Below are 19,407 nucleotides of genomic sequence, written 5' to 3'. Positions count from 1 at the left end.
CCCCTGCCAAATTATGGGCATTGCTCGCCTATGCGAAGCTAGGTCACATACCGGCGACTGTCACTCCCTATAAAAGCCTTAATATGGTTCAGGGCATCATTTTCCAGGGAGATCTGCTCTTACAATCTGATGACGAGCTACCGCCAACTTGGAGCGAAGGGATGTTCACTTTGTATATTCTGGGCAACATTCCCAATGCTGTTTGGGGTGCCCATAACTGAATGGAACGGGAACTGTCCACTCAGCCTGTAGAGCCTCTTGACCAAAGGCACGTCAGTGGGATACGACATGCACAGCTCACGCAGAGGCATGCCAGCTCTTATCTCTCGCTGTGGCTGCCATCGTACTCGAAGCTCGTGATGCAGCCCGGGCTCTGCCATCTCTGTCACACATGGGTGTTGACTTGACAGCTGCACACAGGAGTTAGTGCATGTGGTTGCCTACTGTCAGTTCTTCACAATGCACAGTGTATGGAAGTAATATTTTAAAAGTTTCTAAAATGAAATGAGAATTAAATGGACACCTTAGCTGCAAACAGGCGTTGATGTACTTCATTGGGGACATGTTGAAAATGTGTGCCCCGACCGGGACTCGAACCCGGGATCTCCTGCTTACATGACAGACGCTCTATCCATCTGAGCCACCGTGGGCACAGAGGATAGTGCGTCTGCAGGGACTTATCCCTTGCACGCTCCCGGTGAGATCCACATTCCCTACATGTCCACACCACTACATTCGTAGTGCGCCTAATAGATGTTTGGGATTCCCTGCAGACGCACTATCCTCTGTGCCCACGGTGGCTCAGATGGATAGAGCGTCTGCCATGTAAGCAGGAGATCCCGGGTTCGAGTCCCGGTCGGGCACACATTTTCAACATGTCCCCAATGAAGTACATCAACGCCTGTTTGCAGCTAGGGTGTCCATTTAATTATCATTTCATTTCTAGCAAAGCTGCATGGTATTCCACGGTAACTGTTCTTTCGGGAACAGATACTACCGTCATATATGGTTTCTAAAATATTAAGGGGACACATGATAATAGGCTCGGTATATAACGGTGGTGACAGTATTAATGTACAGATAATAGTGTGACGCTGCATGAGGGGACAGAACACTGTAACCCAGAGCTAAGAAACAGATCTCTCTGATCACCCCACCTGTAGAACAATAACGTAGAACATAAGATAACATGTATAAAGTAGGTAAAATACACTGACTGGAGGTCATTAATAATATAGTCAGTTACTATTACTATGCTTAAATTTGCGATACCATGGTGTAAGAATGCTTGGAATGCAGGTTTGTGCTGGAAGTGGAAGGTTCCTTGGCTTACATTTAGGTGCCTATGTAGACACAACACGTGGGGGCAGTGCTGCTTGTCCACAATTAGGTTTAGTCTACCGAAATTGATGATCTACATAATGGACTTCCAGTTGTATTCCAGCATTGACTTAAGACTTCAAACACGTAATTTGGTAGGGCCCCTCGTATGATGGAGAAAATGTTTTGGTCATCTCCGATTTGATCGAAAGGTTCTGCAACAAGACCTAGTCATCTGGTTGATATGGGTGTATACCCGCTCCTTTTAATGCTTCTTTGAACCCACTTTGAAGGTGTCTGGAAATTATTTAGCTACACTTTCCTCCAGATATTTTTAAATTAGTGGGCTAGACTTTCCACTTCGCCCAAATCAGCTCCTGGTGACAATTTATCTAGTCCACAGTGCAACTCAGTTGCTTTTCATGGAAGTAGAGATCGCTATCTATTACCGACTTCCTGTGCACAGTGTTAACGGAAGGCGACTGACTGTTGGCACAAAACAAAGTTCCTTTGAACTGTGTTTTGGCTGTATGGTACTGTAAAAACTAAAATTCTATGTGAGTGTAGGTGTTAATTGTGCTGTATTATACTACTACTGTGAATGTAGGTCAGGACTGCTTAATGCACAGGATGCATTGTGTGAAAAATAGCATGACCACAACTCCCAGGTGCCCATGCTAAATAGTGCCCGGCCACTATTCGGTACCTGCCAAGGATGGTCACTTCGCCTCACTCTTCCCTCTGAAAGACGAGCTGCAACTCTTGAGGGGTAATGCCAGACACCGTCACAGTCACTGGCATCGGCTGCTGCTAGAGCACAGAAGTAGAGGAACCTTTTCCGTGGCGAAGGACTGGAGGGTGTGTGCCCGGTCCCTCCACTCCTTGGGTACCCAGCGTGCATAGCCTAACACCAGTGTCACTACCATTTTCTCTGTATTTGCTTGTTTTCTCACTACCTTATATCACCTTTCTTTCGGGTTTGTTATGGATTTGTTAGTTGTCAAGTTAACCCTCTATTCCATGATTTTTAGGAAATCTATTTCAGTGAAAAACATATTGGGGGGTTGCATCTGGCACACAAAACACTGTGTAATAGGTTAAACATAGAAATTTTGATCTAATAGTGATGTATTCCATATTTTAGGTTTGTTGCCATATGGCAACACCATGCGTATGTCAACACACTTCCCAGAAGAATCACAACACTTTTATTTACATACATGTATAAAATGACTTATGAAAGATACACAAATGTGCTTCTACATATATTTATGAAGAGTTTTAGGTGAAAACTTACTTTTCTGTTTTTTAAAAAATATTTTTTCATATTATTCAACAGTTCGATACCTCATTTCACCACTCAGTTCAAAAAACAGTTATTTGCAGTGAAACATAAATGCAACTATTGGTTCTTTCTTGTTCTCCGCCATATAGGCTCTCTCAGTGGAATTACTTCTAGGTATTCCTTGCTTTCTTGCCTCGCTTTTCCCCTGGAACAATGAACCTCTACCTATGGCCTTCTTCAACTCTCTTAAAGTGAGCATGTTTTTCCAATGCATTCCACTTGGTAGTGCACCTCTTCTGTAAAGAAACCAAGCATTCACTACCACCATGTCTAGAATATGAAGAAAATATTCTGTGATGCTATTTTTTGGAACATATCTGGATTCTATACAATGCTAGAACTGAACCCACAAGATCTACACCTCCCATGAAGTGATAATACTCTAACACTGTGCTGGGGCAAGGCACCTTGAGTGACTTCAACTTCTAGTGACATCTTTGTACTTCAGTCATTGGATTTGCTCCCACATTATTGCTGAGTTATGTCACAAATCTGTTGTATGCCACATAAGAGGAGAATACTGCATATTTCTCATGGAACACTGTCTTTTATCTGTTGCGCCTCTTCCAGATCCCTTCATTTTCATGCCAGAGTCGCACACAGCCCTTCAGACGATTGGAATACCCCCCCCCCCCCCTCCCCCTCTGTGGGTCTGGGGATTAGTATAGGCCTGAGGTATTCCTGCCTGTCGTAAGAGCCAACTAAAAGGAGTATCACATGTTTCAGCCTTTATGTGATGGTCCCCTGTAGGGTATGACCTCCATTTTTCAAAAATTTCCTGAAGAGCGAGCCATTTGTGGAAGGGTGCCTTACATGGTGCATAGTGGTCCTGGTCGGAGTGGGTGGCATCAGGACAGATGACTAGCAATGAAGTGGACTAAGTCATCTCTTGTTGGTGGTCAAACACCAGCAGTCTCTAAGCATTCCAAGTCTCAGTACAATGCAAGAAAGTAAGACCCTAAATCACTCCCCTCCCTGGCCACACCAGGCTAAAGATGGCAGCGAACCTTATTCACGATGTACCTCATACATATGAGAACTAATGGGGACTCCTTTGTTTCACTGAAGCCACATTTTTTTGTAGAGCACTTAGAGGACAAGTTTGGGGAGGTGGAGGGCTTGTCCAAAATGCAATCTGCGTCAGTCTTGATAAAAACAGCATCCTCTGCCCAGTCATGAACGTTACTCGCTTGTAACAAGTTGGGGGACATTTCTGTTACCACCACGCCACATAAGAGTGTAAATATGGTCCAGGGTATTATCTTCCACAGGGACCTTCTTTTGCAGTCTGACAAGCTGCGCGCCAATTTAGAGCAGCGAGGTGTAGCGCGTCTATCAGGGTCTGAGGGATAATCTGGTTACCACCGGTGCCTTCATCTTGGCCTAAGAGGGTGACAACTTACCTGAGAAGGTCAAGGTGATGGTCTACCTCTTGTGATGTTCAGCCATATTTTTCTCCCCCGATGCGGTGCTTTAAGTGCTGGATGTTCGGCCATATGTCTTCCTGCCGTACTTCCAACGTCACATGTCGAGAGTGTGGACGACCATCACATCCCAATAATCCATGTGCCCTGCCTCCCATCTGTGTCAACTGCGGAGAGCGTCATTCACCTTGCTCGCCAGACTGCAGGATTTTATAGAAAGAGAGGAAAATCATGGAATGCAAGACCCTGGACCAACTTACCTACACTGAGGCTAAGAGAAAATATGAGCGCTTACATCCTGTGGCAGTGACCACCTCATACACTGCCGCTACGAGAACCGTTGTAGCCCCATCAGTTCCGTGAATTCGTCAGATCTCATAGCCAGAAGGCTACACCTGCCCCTTTGATGGTGGGGGCGCTTCCCCCACTGTTGCTCGTGTACCACCTACTTCAGGAGCAACACCCCCCGCCCCCCCCCCCCCACCCAAAACCATTGGGGATGTCAGTCCCCACTTTTGAGCCGGAAAAGCACAAGTCTTCTTCGGCTCCTCTCATCAGTTACGGGTCCCTTTGGTCACTCCCTTCGCAGGTTTGTGCTAATTGGAAAGATGACGCCCGCCAGTGGCTGAAGTGTCGAAAAGCACCTGGTTGTAGGGCTTCACAATCATCCTCAGTCCTGGAGACTGAATCATTGAAGCACTCTCAGCCAGAGAAACCCAAGGAGCAGCGAGAAAAGTCCAAAAACAAGCCCTGTAAGACCAAGGAAATAGCGGTGGCACCCACACCACTGCTACCTACAAGCTCTTCGTCTGGGGATAAGGTGGAGATTCTGGCGTCCGCTGAGGACCTAGAGCTCGCCAGACCCTCAGGCAAAATGGATATAGACTGCTCAGGCAATAAGTCGATAGCAGCAGGTGACGCTGAGGCGTAAACTGCTTCATTGAGTGTTCCATGCCTTTCCAGTCTCACAATGACGCCATCCTCCAGTGGAAATGCGGCGGTTTTTTCCACCGCCTGGCTGAGCTATGGGAACTGTTAAGCTTTACACCTGCTTTCTGCATTGCCCTCCAGGAAACCTGGTTCCTGGCAATGCGGACCCCAGCCCTTCACAGCTGTAAGGGATATTACAGGACCCGCAGCGACTATAATCGAGTGTCAGTTGGAGTTTGTGTTTATGTAGTGAACCTGTGCCCCTTCAAACCCCTCTTGAAGCTGTGGCTGTCAGAATAAGGACGACGCAGGAAATAACTGTCTGCAATGTATATCTTCCTCCAGATGGTGCAGTACCCCTGAATGTAATACAATAGCTGCACTGATTGATCAACTCCCCAAACCTTTCTTCCTTTTGGGAGAGCTTAACGCTCATAACCCCTTTGTGGGGTGGCACCATGTTTACTGACTGAGTCAGAGATATCGAAACTTTGCTGTCTCTGTTCGACCTCTGCCTCTTAAATACTGTGGCCGCCACATATTTCAGTCCCCCCTGAGGGTCCGGGGTAAGAATAGGCCCGAGGTATTCCTGCCTGTCGTAAGAGGCGACTAAAAGGAGTTTCAACCGTTTCGGCATTCCATGTGATGGTCCCCCTTGGGGTTTGACCTTTTTTCAAAATTCTACAGAAGTACGAGCCTTTTGGGGAAGGACGCCTTACGTGATGTATCACTGGTCCTCAGTGCATTAAGACCTTGGCACTCAGCATTGTAACGGCGTTGTAACCACACCCACTATTCCTCAAATTGGGCCTAAACGCCTGATGGGTTGCACAAGTTACGCCCATAGTGCGTCCCCATCTGCACCTACGATCATAATGGACTTCCATGGCACCCGAAATCCAGCGCAGTAGCCAGCCCGTTGTGGTGGGGTCGTCATGTACCCTCTAGGTTGTAGCTCCCTGACAACACAGGGATCGTACTGCCAATACCTGAGCTGCACCCTCCCCACGTCGGCCAAGGAGTAGATGCCCGTCTCCTTGGGGCATCGGGACTCCCGGCAACGGTCATCCTGCCAGGTGGCCCTTGCTGAGGCTGGGTGGCGCCCGTGGGGAGATCCCCTGGTCGGAGTGGGTGGTATCGGGGCGGACGTTTCGCAGATGAAACGTCAACATGTATCAGGTCGCTCTGTGGCCGAGTCTTTTAAAAAGAAAGGTACTGTCTCTGGTTCTGGTTCTCCTGCCCTTTCCCCCTTGGCCACTCGCTGGGAGGAAGGACAGGCCCGCCGGCTTGGGGCGAAGTACTTCCCCAGCTATTTAGTCTGTTCTCGGACCGATGGGGCGACGTTCGCCACCTCCAAGCCCATGTTCTTTGTCCAGCACATCGAGGACATCTTTGGGGAAATCGAGGCTCTCAGTAAAATGCGTTCGGGGTCCGTTCTTATAAAGACCGCCTCCGCCACACAGTCGGCGGCGCTCCAGGCGTGCGACCGACTAGGGCACATCCCAGTGTCTATTGTCCCGCATCTGGCACTGAATAGGACGCAGGGGGTTATTTTTCATCGGGACCTTCTGCTGCAATCTGATGAGGAGCTCAGGGCCAACCTGGAGCGCCGAGGCGTGCATTTCGTCCGGCGAGTTCAGTGCGGCCCCAAAGACCGTTGCATCGACACCGGAGCCTTTATCCTCGCCTTCGAGGGGGACGTTCTCCCGGAGAAGGTAAAGGTGATGTGCTACCGGTGCGACGTGCGACCTTATGTCCCGCCTCCTATGCGCTGCTTTCGGTGTTTGCGCTTTGGGCACATGTCGTCACGGTGTGAGGCTGAGCCCCTTTGTGGCGATTGCGGACGTCCTCTTCGTGAGGAACATACATGCACCCCACCACCTCGGTGCGTCAATTGTCCTGGCATCCACTCGCCTAGATCTTTAGACTGCCCCGCGTATCAGAAGGAGAAGAAGATTCAAGAATTAAAAACTTTGGATCGTCTCTCTTGTTCTGAGGCCAGGAAGAAGTATGACAGCCTCCATCCCGTGACGTTGGCAACTTCGTTTGCCTCAGTCGTGTCCACTCCTTTCACAGTATCCTCACCCCTATCCTGTCCCCCCTCCACCTCCTCACCCCATCCGGGGTCTATGCCTCCGCCTCCCAAATCCCTCCCTTCCAAATCCTCCTCCCTTGCGGCCCCTGCCCCCTTTGCCCCGGGGGCCACGCTTCCTCCTCCTCCCCCTCCGCCGCCTGAGAAGCGATCCTCTTCTCAGGCGTCCATCGGGGAAACGTTCCGGACCCCGGCTTCCGAGGTCCGGCGTTCCAAAACGGACCCCGCGCGTGAGAACCTTCGTCGGGTCCAGCCCACCATCCCCGTGCCTCATCGGACTTCCAAGAAGGCCTCCAAGAAGAAATCTTTATCCCCTCTCCACCCCGGCGCGTTTCGTCTGACGCTCCATCCGTGAGTCGTTGCTCCCGGCCGTCCTCAGTTCCGCCAGGACGCTCTGCTGCTAGGCGTTCAGCTGGCCTCTCGTCGGCGAATGATGCTGCCCCTCCTACGCAACCCGTGAAAGCGGTCGCCGCTGGCGACGACTCGATGGAACAGGATCCGCCTCCCGCCGGTTGTAGCGTTGTTCCCTCGACACCTGGCTCTCCGCGGCCATCGAGGTGACCAGCTCTTCACCCGTTTCGTTCCTCCTCTTTTCTGACTAGCGATGGCTTTGTTTCATTGGAACATAAGAGGTATTCGATCTAATCGGTAGGAATTACAACTGCTCCTCCGCCTGAACTGTCCGCTCGTCCTTGGTCTCCAGGAAACCAAGTTGCGCCCAACGGACCGTATTGTGCTTTTACCCACTATACCTCGGAGCGGTCTGACCTCCCCCCTGTGGACGGTATTCCAGCTCATGGTGGGATCATGTTGCTCGTTTGGGACGATGTCTATTACCATCCCCTCCCATTGACCACCCCACTCCAAGCAATAGCTGTCCGTATTACTGTTTCTGCCCTTACTTTTTCTGTTTGTACCGTCTACACTCCATCGTCATCCGCAGTTAGTCGGGCTGACATGATGCACCTGATTGTTCAGCTTCCTCCGCCGTTTTTATTGTTTGGCGACTTCAATGCCCATCATCCCCTTTGGGGCTCTCCTGCATCCTGTCAGAGAGGCTCCCTCTTGGCGGATGTCTTCAACCTCAATACTGGCGCCCCGACTTTCCTCTCGGACTCTACTCATACCTACTCCCACTTGGACCTCTCGATCTGTTCTACCACTCTTGCCCGTTGGTTCGAGTGGTATGTCCTTTCTGACACCTATTCGAGCGACCACTTACCCTGTGTCGTTCGTCTCCTGCACCACACCCCATCCCCACGTCCTTCGAGCTGGAACATACCGAAAGCTGACTGGGGACTTTACTCCTCCCTGGCGACCTTTCCGGACCACGATTTTCTCAGTTGTGACAGTCAGGTCGAATACCTCACGGCTGTTATCATCTATGCTGCCGAACGTTCCATTCCTCGTACTGCCTCTTCTTCACGTCGTGTTTCTGTCCCCTGGTGGAATGAGGCTTGTCGAGACGCTATCCGTGCTCGACGACGTGCTTTATGCACCTTTCGCCGCCATCCTACGTTGGCGAATTGTATTGGATACAAACGACTCCGAGCGCAGTGCCGTAGAGTCATCAAAGACAGCAAAAAAGCTTGTTGGGCCTCTTTCACCAGCTCCTTTAACAGTTTTACTCCCTCTTCTGTCGTCTGGGGTGGCCTGCGCCGGCTGTCGGGCATTAAGGCCCACTCCTCGGTACCTGGCCTGACTTCAGGTGATGAGGTCCTTGTTGATCCTGTGGATATCTCCAACGCCTTCGGCCGCTTTTTCGCGGAGGTTTCAAGCTCCGCCCATTACCACCCTGCCTTCCTTTCCAGGAAAGAGGCAGAAGAGGCTCGGCGACCTTCCTTCCACTAGCTGAATCTGGAAAATTATAATGCCCCCTTTACTATGCGGGAACTCGAATGTGCACTTGCACTGTCCCGGTCCTCTGCTCCGGGGCCAGATGCCATTCATGTTCAGATGCTGGCACACCTTTCTCCAGCAGGCAAAAGCTTCCTTCTTCGTACCTACAATTGCGTCTGGACCGAAGGTCAAGTCCCCATGCGTTGGCGTGACGCCGTCGTTGTTACTATACCCAAACCTGGGAAGGATAGACACCTTCCTTCTAGTTACCGCCCCATTTCTCTTACAAGCTGTGTCTGTAAGGTGATGGAGCGCATGGTTAACGCTCGGTTAGTTTGGATTCTTGAATCTCGACGGCTACTTACCAATGTTCAATGCGGCTTTCGTCGCCGACGCTCCGCTGTTGACCACCTTGTGACCTTGTCGACATTAATCATGAACAACTTTTTGCGAAAGCACCAAACGGTCGCCGTGTTCTTCGATTTGGAGAAGGCTTATGATACCTGTTGGAGAGGAGGTATCCTCCGCACTATGCACAGGTGGAGTCTACGCGGTTGCCTGCCCCTTTTTATTGATTCCTTTTTAACAGATCGAAAGTTTAGGGTACGTGTGGGTTCCGTATTGTCCGACGTCTTCCTCCAGGAGAACGGAGTGCCTCAGGGCTCCGTCTTGAGCGTCGCCCTTTTTGCCATAGCGATCAATCCAATTATGGATTGCATTCCACCTAATGTCTCAGGCTCTCTTTTTGTCGATGACTTCGCGATCTACTGCAGTGCCCAGCGAACATGCCTCCTGGAGCGCTGCCTTCAGCGTTGTCTAGGCAGCTTATACTCAGTGTGGCAAATGGCTTCCGGTTCTCTGAAGAGAAGACGGTTTGCATCAACTTTTGGCGATATAAAGCATTCCTTCCGCCATCCTTACATCTCGGTCCTGTTGTTCTCCCATTCGTGGAAACAACTAAGTTTCTAGGGCTCACACTGGACAGGAAACTTTGTTGGTCTCCGCAGGTCTCTTATTTGGCTGCCCGTTGTACACGTTCCCTTAATGTCCTCAGAGTTCTTAGTGGTTCATCTTGGGGAGCGGATCGCACTGTCCTGCTTCGCTTGTATCGGTCCATAGTCCGATCAAAGCTGGATTATGGGAGCCTCGTCTACTCGTCTGCTCGGCCATCCCTCTTATGCCGTCTCAACTCCATCCACCATAGGGGGTTACATCTTGCGACCGGAGCTTTCTACACTAGTCCCGTCGAGAGTCTTTATGCTGAAGCTGCCGAATTACCATTGACCTATCGGCGCGACGTACTGCTTTGTCGGTATGCCTGCTGGCTATTGTCAATGCCCGACCACCCCTCTTATCAGTCCTTCTTTGCCAATTCTCTCGACCGTCAGTATGGGTTGTATGTCCCTGCCATGCTGCCCCCTGGAGTCCGCTTTCGTCGCCTGCTTCGACAATTGGATTTTGCCGTCCCTACCACCTTCAGAGAGGGTGAGAGCCCGACACCACCTTGGCTCCAGGCTCCGGTTCATGTTTATCTCGACCTCAGCTCGCTCCCGAAGGAGGGTACTCCGGCTGCAGTGTATTGCTCACGGTTTGTCGAACTTCGTGCGCGACTTGCCAATCACACCTTTATTTACACTGATGGCTCAAAAACTGACGATGGTGTCGGCTGTGCCTTTGTCGTCGGGGCCGTCACCTTTAAATACCGGCTCCTCGACCAGTGTTCCAGCTTTACGGCCGAGCTTTTTGCTCTCCATCAGGCCGTTCAGTATGCCCGCCGCCACCGCCATTCATCGTATGTCCTCTGCTCTGATTCACTCAGTGCTCTTCAGAACCTTGGAGCTCCATATCCGGTCCATCCCTTGGTGCAACGGATTCAGCAGTCCCTCCATTCTTTCGCTGAGGGTGGCTCTCCTGTCAGCTTTCTGTGGGTTCCCGGCCATGTAGGAGTGCCTGGGAATGAGGCTGCTGATGCTGCAGCCAAGGCTGCAGTCCTCCTGCCTCGGCCAACCTCCCATTGTGTCCCGTCATCTGACGTTAGTGGGGTTGTTTGTAAGAGGCTTATGTCCTTGTGGTAGGATACTTGCTCCTCACTTCAAGGAAACAAGCTCCGGGCCGTAAAACCGTTCCCAACTGCTTGGACAACCTCCTCCCGACCATCTCGGCGAGAAGAGGTCCTTCTGACCAGGTTGAGGATTGGGCATTGCCGGTTTAGCCACCGCTACCTGCTCTCCGGTGACCCAGCCCCGCAGTGCCCTTGTGGTCATGCATTAACAGTGCGCCATGTTTTATTGTCGTGTCCCCGTTTTAGTCGATCTCGTGTTGTCCTGTCTCTGCCATCTACTTTACAGGATATTTTAGCGGATGACGCTCGAGCAGCTGCTCGTGTTCTTCGTTTCATTACTTTGACTGGATTGTCCAAAGACATCTAACTCTTTCACTTATTTTATCTGCATCTTTGTAAGAACTTTCTGGTGTCCCCCCCCCCCCCCCCTTGAGTTTTACTAGATTCTATGTGCTCTAACAATTGTGACTGGGCGCTAATGACCTCAGTAGTTGAGAGCCCTTAAATCCCCCCCCCCCCCCAAAAAAAAAACATATTTCAGTATGGCTCGTGGTAGTTACTCGGCCATTGATTTATCAATTTGCAGCCCAGGACGTCTCCCATCTATCCACTGGAGAGCACATGACGACCTGTGTGGTAGTGACCACTTCCCCATATTCCTGTCACTGCCCCAGCATCAGGCCCACAGACACCTGTCCAGATGGGCTTTAAACAAGGCAGACTGGGAAACTTTCACCTCTGCGGTCACCGTTGACACTCTCCCACACGGGAACATCGATGTGATGGTTGAGCAGATGACAACAGTCGTTACTGTGGCGGAAAACGCGATCCCGCGCTCTGTAGGGTGCCCCCGGCAAAAGGCAGTTCCTTGGTGGTCACCGGAAGTCGCTGAAGCAATAAAGGAACGTCGGCGAGCTCTACAGTGGCATAAGCGGCACCCTTTCCTGGAGCACCTCGTAGCCTTTAAGCGGCTCCATGCCCGCCAGGTTATTATTAGACTGAAGCAGGAGTGTCGAGAGAGATACGTCTCGACCATTGAGTGCCTTCCCAAGTCTGGGCGAGGATCAGACGTCTTTTTAGGTACCAGACCCCAGCAGGTATCCCTGCCATTACCATCAATGGCGTGTTATCTACCGACACAAACGCGATTGCTGAGCATTCTGCTGAGCGCTGTGCTCGAGCCTCAGCGTCAGAAACTACCCCCCCCCCCCCCCCCAGCCTTTTGCACCCTCAAATGGCGGATGGAAAGGAAAGTCCTCTCGTTTGCTACACACCACAGTGAACCCTATAACGCCCCATTTACAGAGTGAGAGCTCCTCAGTGCCTTTGCACTGACACAGCTCCTGGGCCAAATTGGATCCACGGTCAGATGATTAAACATCTCTCGTCTGACTACAAGCGACATCTCATCTTCAACCGGATCTGGTGCGTGGCGTCTTTCCATCTCACTGGCGGGAGAGCACCATCATTCCGGTGCTTAAACCCAGTAAAAACATGCTTGATGTGGATAGCTATCGGCCCATCAGCCTCACCAACGTTCTTTGTAAGCTGCTGTAACGTATGTTGTGTCAGTGGTTGGGTTGGGTCCTAGTCACATGGCCTACTGGCTCCATATCAGGGTGGCTTCTGCCAGGGTCGCTCTACCACTGGTAATCTTGTGTCCCTCGAGCCTGATATCCGAACAGCCTTTTCCAGATGCCAACACATGGTTGCCATCCTTATTGATTTACGAAGAGCTTATGACACGACCTGGCGATATCATATCCTTGCCACGTTATACAAGTGGAGTCTCAGAGACCTGCTACCGCTTTTTATCCAGAATTTCGTGTCTCTTCGTACTTTCCATGTCCAAGTGGTGCCTCCTATATCCGTGAGAATTGGGTCCAGCAGGGTTCCATATTGAGAGTATCGCTATTTTAATGGCCATTAATGGTCTAGCAACAGATGTAGGGCCGTCCGTCTCACTTTCTCTGTATACAGACGACTTCTGCTCCAACAGTACTGGTGTTGCTGAGCGGCGCCTACAGGGAGCCATCCACAAGGCACAGTCATGGGCTCTAGCCCACGGTTTCCAGTTTTCTGTCACAAAGTTGTGTGTTATGCACTTCTGTTGGCGTCATACCTTTCATCCGGAACCAGAACTTTACCTTACTGACGATCCCCTGACTGTAGTGGAGACATATCTATTCTTAGGACTGGTTTTAGACGCCCGATTGACTTTGCTTCTCACCTCCGTCAGCTTAAGTGGAAGTGCTGGCAGTACCTGAATGCCCTCCACTGCCTGAGCAACACCAACTGGGGTGCAGGTCGCTCTACACTGCTGCAGCTCTACAGAGCCCTTGTTCAATCCCGCCTTGACTATGGGAGTGTGGTTTATGGTTCGGCGGCACCCTCAGCGTTGCGTTTACTCCACCCAGTGCACCACTATGGCGTTCGCCTATCGACAGGAGCTTCTAGAATGAGTCCAGTGACCAGCGTCCTAGTGGAGGCCGGAGTCACTCCATTGAAGGTTAAGTGTTTGCAATTGCTCTCCAGTTATGTTGCACACGTTTATAGTTCTCCTGCGCATCTGAATTACCGTCTCATTTTCACACCCACGGAGGTTCACCTCCCGCATCGGCGGCCCACGTCAGGGCTTACAATTGCTGTTTGTGCGATCCGTACTCTCTAAGCTGTCTTCCTTGCCTTTTCGGCCTATACTTGAGGTTCATTTACAAACACCTCCATGGTGTCCACCTAGGCCGCGGCTTCGCCTGGACCTTTCACATGGCCCTAAGGACTCGGTTAACCCTGCGACTCTCCGCTGTCACTTCCTCTCGATTCTCGACATGACTGGCGCCATTAATTGGTGTACACCGATGGCTGATGGTCACGTTGGCTTTTCCTATGTTCATGGAGGACATATGGAACAGTACTCCATACCAGATGGCTGCAGTGTTTTCACAGCAGATGTGGCAGCCATATCTCGAGCTCTTGAGCAGCCTACAAGCTACCGACCAGTGCTACCCTCGTCATCCTTTCGTAACGACCATCCAGTCGTTCAGTGGTGTTTGTCTGGAGCCCAGGTCGATATCAAGCACACAGTAATATTGCTTGCATAGCAGCATCACTCGCACAGTATAATTCCGAAGATTATACACTCGAAATTATTTCTCTAGAAACTTGAAACTTTTGTGAGGTGGAGCGTGCTTGATATCGAGAAGTATCGCGTAAATGGTATAATATTCTAGCAAACCACGTGAAAGCCCAGGTCACGTCTAAATCCCAGGCAACGAAGTTGACAACAAGGTCACGTCGAAATCCCAGGCAACGAACTTGCCAACAGGCTGCCCAAACAGGCTACGCGGAAACCGCTTCTGGAGATCGACATCCAGGAGTCCTTATGTGTCCTCCACCCGTCTTTCATCTGCTAGATGCACAAACCACATTCGATGTCTCTTCAACTAAATAAAGGCGCGAAATCTGTAGAAGCAAACTGGACAATTTACCTGGGAGGGGATAATGGCCCAGCGCAAACACATGTCGATGTTGAATGTTCTCAAATTTCCACGCGATCACGAAAGCTATCCAACACATACGAAGTATTAGTTCAATATTCGGCCGTCTGGAGCACGACACGGTTAAGTGCATCACAATAAGCCTCTCCATTCAGACAGCTCCTACCATTAGCCGGAAACGTGAATCTTCCCGCCACAGGCCACCGGCGCAGAATATTCCCAGGAAACCAGCCACATAATTATATGTTTTATCACTGCACTTACAATTAAATATTACCATCGCAGTCTCAGTTGGGTGACATTCGACAATGAGCGAAGTATCGGAAATACACCCTTGCTGACGGCCGTGGCCTCGGATATAGAAATATCTGTACCTTTCTTATGACTTGACATACTTTCCCCTTTGCTATCACAGTATTTCACGTCAAATCCATACTTTCCTTACGAATGGACATAGTCATTACCTTTGCGCATCTCAGAACACACACACACATATACTTATAAGCCTGATGCTCCAGGCAAACCTGTCACGCATCCCTTACTGCTAAGTATAATAGTCCACCAATAACTGATTGCTGGCGATAAGAAATAATACTGACTGAAAATCAGCGACAGGCGGACATGTCTCATAAGTTTTTCTTGCAAGTGGTACCACTGTGTCTTAGAGAGACGTAACTGTCTTACAAACCGCCAGATATTAAAAAACCTGACCATATTACTATCACAACCGGTTTTGGTTCTACAGGTGCACACAAGTATCCACGTTAGAAGCTATACCGTCTTTATAAATAGAGATGTGGCATTACCTCTGAATGAGGTGGTTTTTCCAGACAAATACTGTGATGCTGATGGTGATCGCCAGAGTGTATATTATTATCAGACCAACAGTGCGGTTACACATCGCCTACGGTGCAACCTCATAATAAAATTACCTAATTTACAAAGTGATTTGGCTCAGTAGCGTGGTACGAAACCAGTATTTGCAACTCCCTCATCCCCCCACTAGACATTTCTCCAGTATTTGTAACGCATTCTGTCTCGATGTCATGTCAGAGGTTTGGCGATATATCGACTGGGTTATAGGCGATAGTTGATTGAGACGGATCACGAACAGTAATAGATGGTGTGCTGATTGAGGCCATAAAAAATGTACACCAGCTTTTCAGATCTAGTGCTACGCTTTCTGGTAGAAATGATGCCTATAATTTTAGATAGTTCCTATGTCTCCTGCAACTGCTGCCATTTCTGCAGTTCTGCGCATGTGATTTATCCAATTTAAGTCGGAACTGAGCAGAAGTCAGAGCTATATCCACCACCTTCTGCAACCCATGTAGAAACAGAGTGGTTTGAGTTAGTGCGACAGGAGCATGTTTTGACCATTCGGTGGAAATCGGAACAAGTTGTCGTAGCTCCGCCAACAGTGTACGATGTGTAGGGTCAGCACCATACAAGGCCTGCTGCTGCAACATGAGATACTATAAAAGACAATATGGGAACTGGAAGAAGGATGAGGATTTCGCTACTGCATTGTGGTGCTTCCCTAAACTACATACAGATACTGCAGTCCAAAGCAGATCCGCATCCCTCAGGGCCCATTCACGTGTATCACCCCAACATGCTATCATCATTGTTCTGTACCATCCAACAGAGAAAAATTACCAACCATAAAAGCTACACTAACTTCGTCCGATAAAGAACTCAATAAGATTTTTACTGCACCTCTCTCCTCCCATATATCGAAAACAAATACCGCCTGCGTACCGGCATCGAGCTCATGTGACGATCCTATTAAATATACAGGTATTGATCCATTGCACAGGCCAGTGTAAAGTTGCATCGCCTGTACTGTAGGACGATGACAGTACCCCACAAACTATACTATAAGTAGCAAGACCCTGTGCCGTTGTTTCAAACATTGCTTCTTTTTCTACTATAACACACTTTGTGCACTGCCAAACATTTTGTTTTTCCGCCACGACTTCTAGGTCTGTGTCAGGTTCTAAACTGACATTAACATATTCTGATCCATTGCCTCTCGCAGAAAACTAGACATTGCATGGTGTAAATCATGTTACTGCTGCTACCATAACAAACCACACACACTGGATGATTTTAAATAAGACAGTTACAACATAAGGAAACTGGAAGAGTTTGGCGGTGTTGTGTGGAGGTTCCAAACTGCAGTCTGAAGGTGATTGACGACCTCTACATTTAAACTCCTCTGTCACAGTGATGGAATAGCTGATGGCTCTGCCTTCCGATTCGACCGATTCCTTATATTGCAGTCATTTACGCTATCACTGTTTTGGTGCTAGCTATCCCCAGAATGCGTTGCCCCTCCACCAAAACTCTCTCCAACTGAAACAAGCGATGTCAGTTAATCATGTGGTAACCAACAGCGTACCAGTGGATGGATGGGATGGAAAAAGACAAATGTCGGTGTACTGTAATAATAAGCATCACAGTTGATAGGGCGAACAATTTTAGCAATTTTACAGTAATTTCAACACTGACCAATGATGCGACACCATGTTTCCCAATTTCAGTATCATAGCTAAGCCGTCCTTTCTCTACTTTGCGACTATCATTGCGAATGTATGACTGTGCAGTATGTCCATTCACTGTTAATTCTCGAACATACGAGGGTGAGTCAAATGAAAACTTTAAATATTTTTTAAATATTATTTATTGTGCAGAAGTGGTACAAAGATATATCACGCACTTACAAAGTGCATAAATTCTTTTACGAAAAAATTCTTTTGGTAGTCCGCGCAACCACTCATGCACCGCGTGGCGTACCTCTTGATCAGAACGGAATTTCTTTCCTCCCATTGCTTCTTTGAGTGGTCCAAACATATGGAAATCACTTGGGGCAAGGTCTGGTGAGTATGGTAGATGAGTAAGACACTCAAAATGCAGGTCTGTGATTGTTGCAGCTGTTGTACAACAGGCAGTGTGGGGCCTTGCATTGTCATGTTGCAAAAGGACACCTGTTGACAGCCATCCACGTCACTTTGATTTGATTGCAGGCCGCAGATGATTTTTTTAGGAGATCTGGGTATGATGCACTGGTGACAGTGGTCCCTCTAGGCATGTAATGCTCCAAAATACGCCATTTTCGTCCCACAAGAGTCAGCATAACCTTCCTTGCTGATGGTTCTGTTCGAAACTACTTTGGTTTTGGTGATGAGGAATGGCGCCATTCCTTGCTCGCTCTCTTCGTTTCCGGTTGGTGGAAGTGAACCCAGATTTCGTCCCCAGTAACGATTCTTACAAGGAAGCCATCACCTTCTCGTCCAAAGCGCCGAAGTAGTTCTCCACAAAGCATCAACACGTTGTTCTCTCACTTCAGGAGTCAGCAGCCGTGGCACCCATCTTACACTTTCTGAAACTGGAGCACATCATGCACAATGTGGTGTGCTGACCCATGACTAATCTTTAAAGACGCTGCAGTGTCATTCAGTGTCACTCGGCGGCTTTCCTTCACTATGGTTTCAACTGCTGCAATGTTCTGTGGAGTCACAACTCGTGCCTGACCTGGACGAGGCACATCTTCCACTAAAGTCACACCATTTGCGAACTTCCTACTCCATTCGTAGACGTGCTGCTGTGACAAACATGCATCACCGTAGTGAACCTTCATTCGTCGATGAATTTCAATAGGTTTCACACCTCTACTACGCAAAAACCGAATAACAGAACGCTGTTCTTCCCTGCCGCAAGGCCGGCCAGAGTAGCCGAGCGGTTCTAGGCGCTACAGTCTGGAACCGCGCGACCGCTACGGTCGCAGGTTCGAATCCTGCCTCGGGCATGGATGTGTGTGATGTCCTTAGGTTTAAGTAGTTCTAAGTTCTGGGGAACTGATGACCTCAGAAGTTAAGTCGCATAGTGCTCAGAGCCATTTGGACCTGTCGCAAGTGAGGCGGCCATCTTCATACCGATATTGCGACGGTATGTGTGCATCTGCACTATGCTGCCACCTACAGGCCATTCTGCACGCTGTTTGTAGCACGCTTACCAACTTACAGGATAACGGTGCGAAATTTCGATTTATTACAAATTTAAGGTTTTCATTTGACTCACCCTCGTATATATCAAAATATGTCAGACAGTGCTCTATGTATTTCTAGCACCTCGAGCATAGTGCTAAATTTGCGATCTGTCTCTATGCGGATGGGTGTCACAGAGCATTATCGCAGTTTTAGTATAAAAGTAGAGACTGAAAGACCCCCTCGCACTGTCTTTGACCATCCCTCCCTGCAGCACCGTTACCAATTTAATGTGCAGCTGACCAGAAGCAGACCGCTACATTCTGCGTCCCGAGGATGAATGGAGCTTTGCCAAATCCTCACCCATCCAAGTGCACAAGATTTCTCCAGATGCGTTCCTGCCGAGGTCAGCTCTTCTCGGTGTATGGTAATAGATTTGAAAGTGTTGTGATGTAATAGTAGACGGTTAAGAAGAAGAAGAAACGGGTGATTTTTATGCATGATGGAGCTCTAGACGGAGTTCATAGCAGTTTACGTAAATCAACTACGCTATCAATTTTAAAAGTGTTGTTCTAGTGTCTGGGATCATTACCAGGAGAGTATTGGTAAGAGAGAAAATAAACACACTCACTCCTAAGGCTACACGGTGCATGGCTGTGAGGCGACTACGACGATGGACACTGTGTTTCCGTTACATTCTGTTGACGTGGACGACGACTACATCGACTAGGTGTTAACCAGACCTGAGGAAGCTCGGCAGTTAGCCTGACTCCACACGCTGCAGGCTCAAGAAAACGATCGCCGAAAATATGACGCGAGCCACCGCCCTGTTGTCTACCAGCCTGGTGACCTCGTCTGGATCTCCGCTCCTATTCGGAAGGCTGGTCTCTGTGAGAAGCTCCTCAGGCG

General features: G+C 49.3%; 1 long non-coding RNA gene and 2 other non-coding genes across 3 annotated transcripts in view; 2 read left to right on the top strand and 1 right to left on the bottom strand.

Moving 5' to 3' along the window:
• LOC126183584 (uncharacterized) overlaps positions 1–19,407 on the top strand; it is a 135,044-nt gene that overhangs the window by 24,140 nt on the left and 91,497 nt on the right. The gene's annotated exons all lie outside the window — the stretch shown is intronic.
• Trnat-ugu (transfer RNA threonine (anticodon UGU)) lies at positions 577–651 on the bottom strand. Its single transcript has one exon. It is a non-coding gene; the product is annotated as a tRNA-Thr (tRNA).
• On the top strand, positions 789–864 carry Trnat-ugu (transfer RNA threonine (anticodon UGU)). Its single transcript has one exon. It is a non-coding gene; the product is annotated as a tRNA-Thr (tRNA).

The sequence above is a fragment of the Schistocerca cancellata genome, chromosome 4 (genome assembly GCF_023864275.1).
Source record: "Schistocerca cancellata isolate TAMUIC-IGC-003103 chromosome 4, iqSchCanc2.1, whole genome shotgun sequence".
NCBI lineage: Eukaryota > Metazoa > Arthropoda > Insecta > Orthoptera > Acrididae > Schistocerca > Schistocerca cancellata.
Note: the sequence above shows the minus strand (reverse complement) of the source record. Positions and strands in the feature narration are given on the sequence as shown.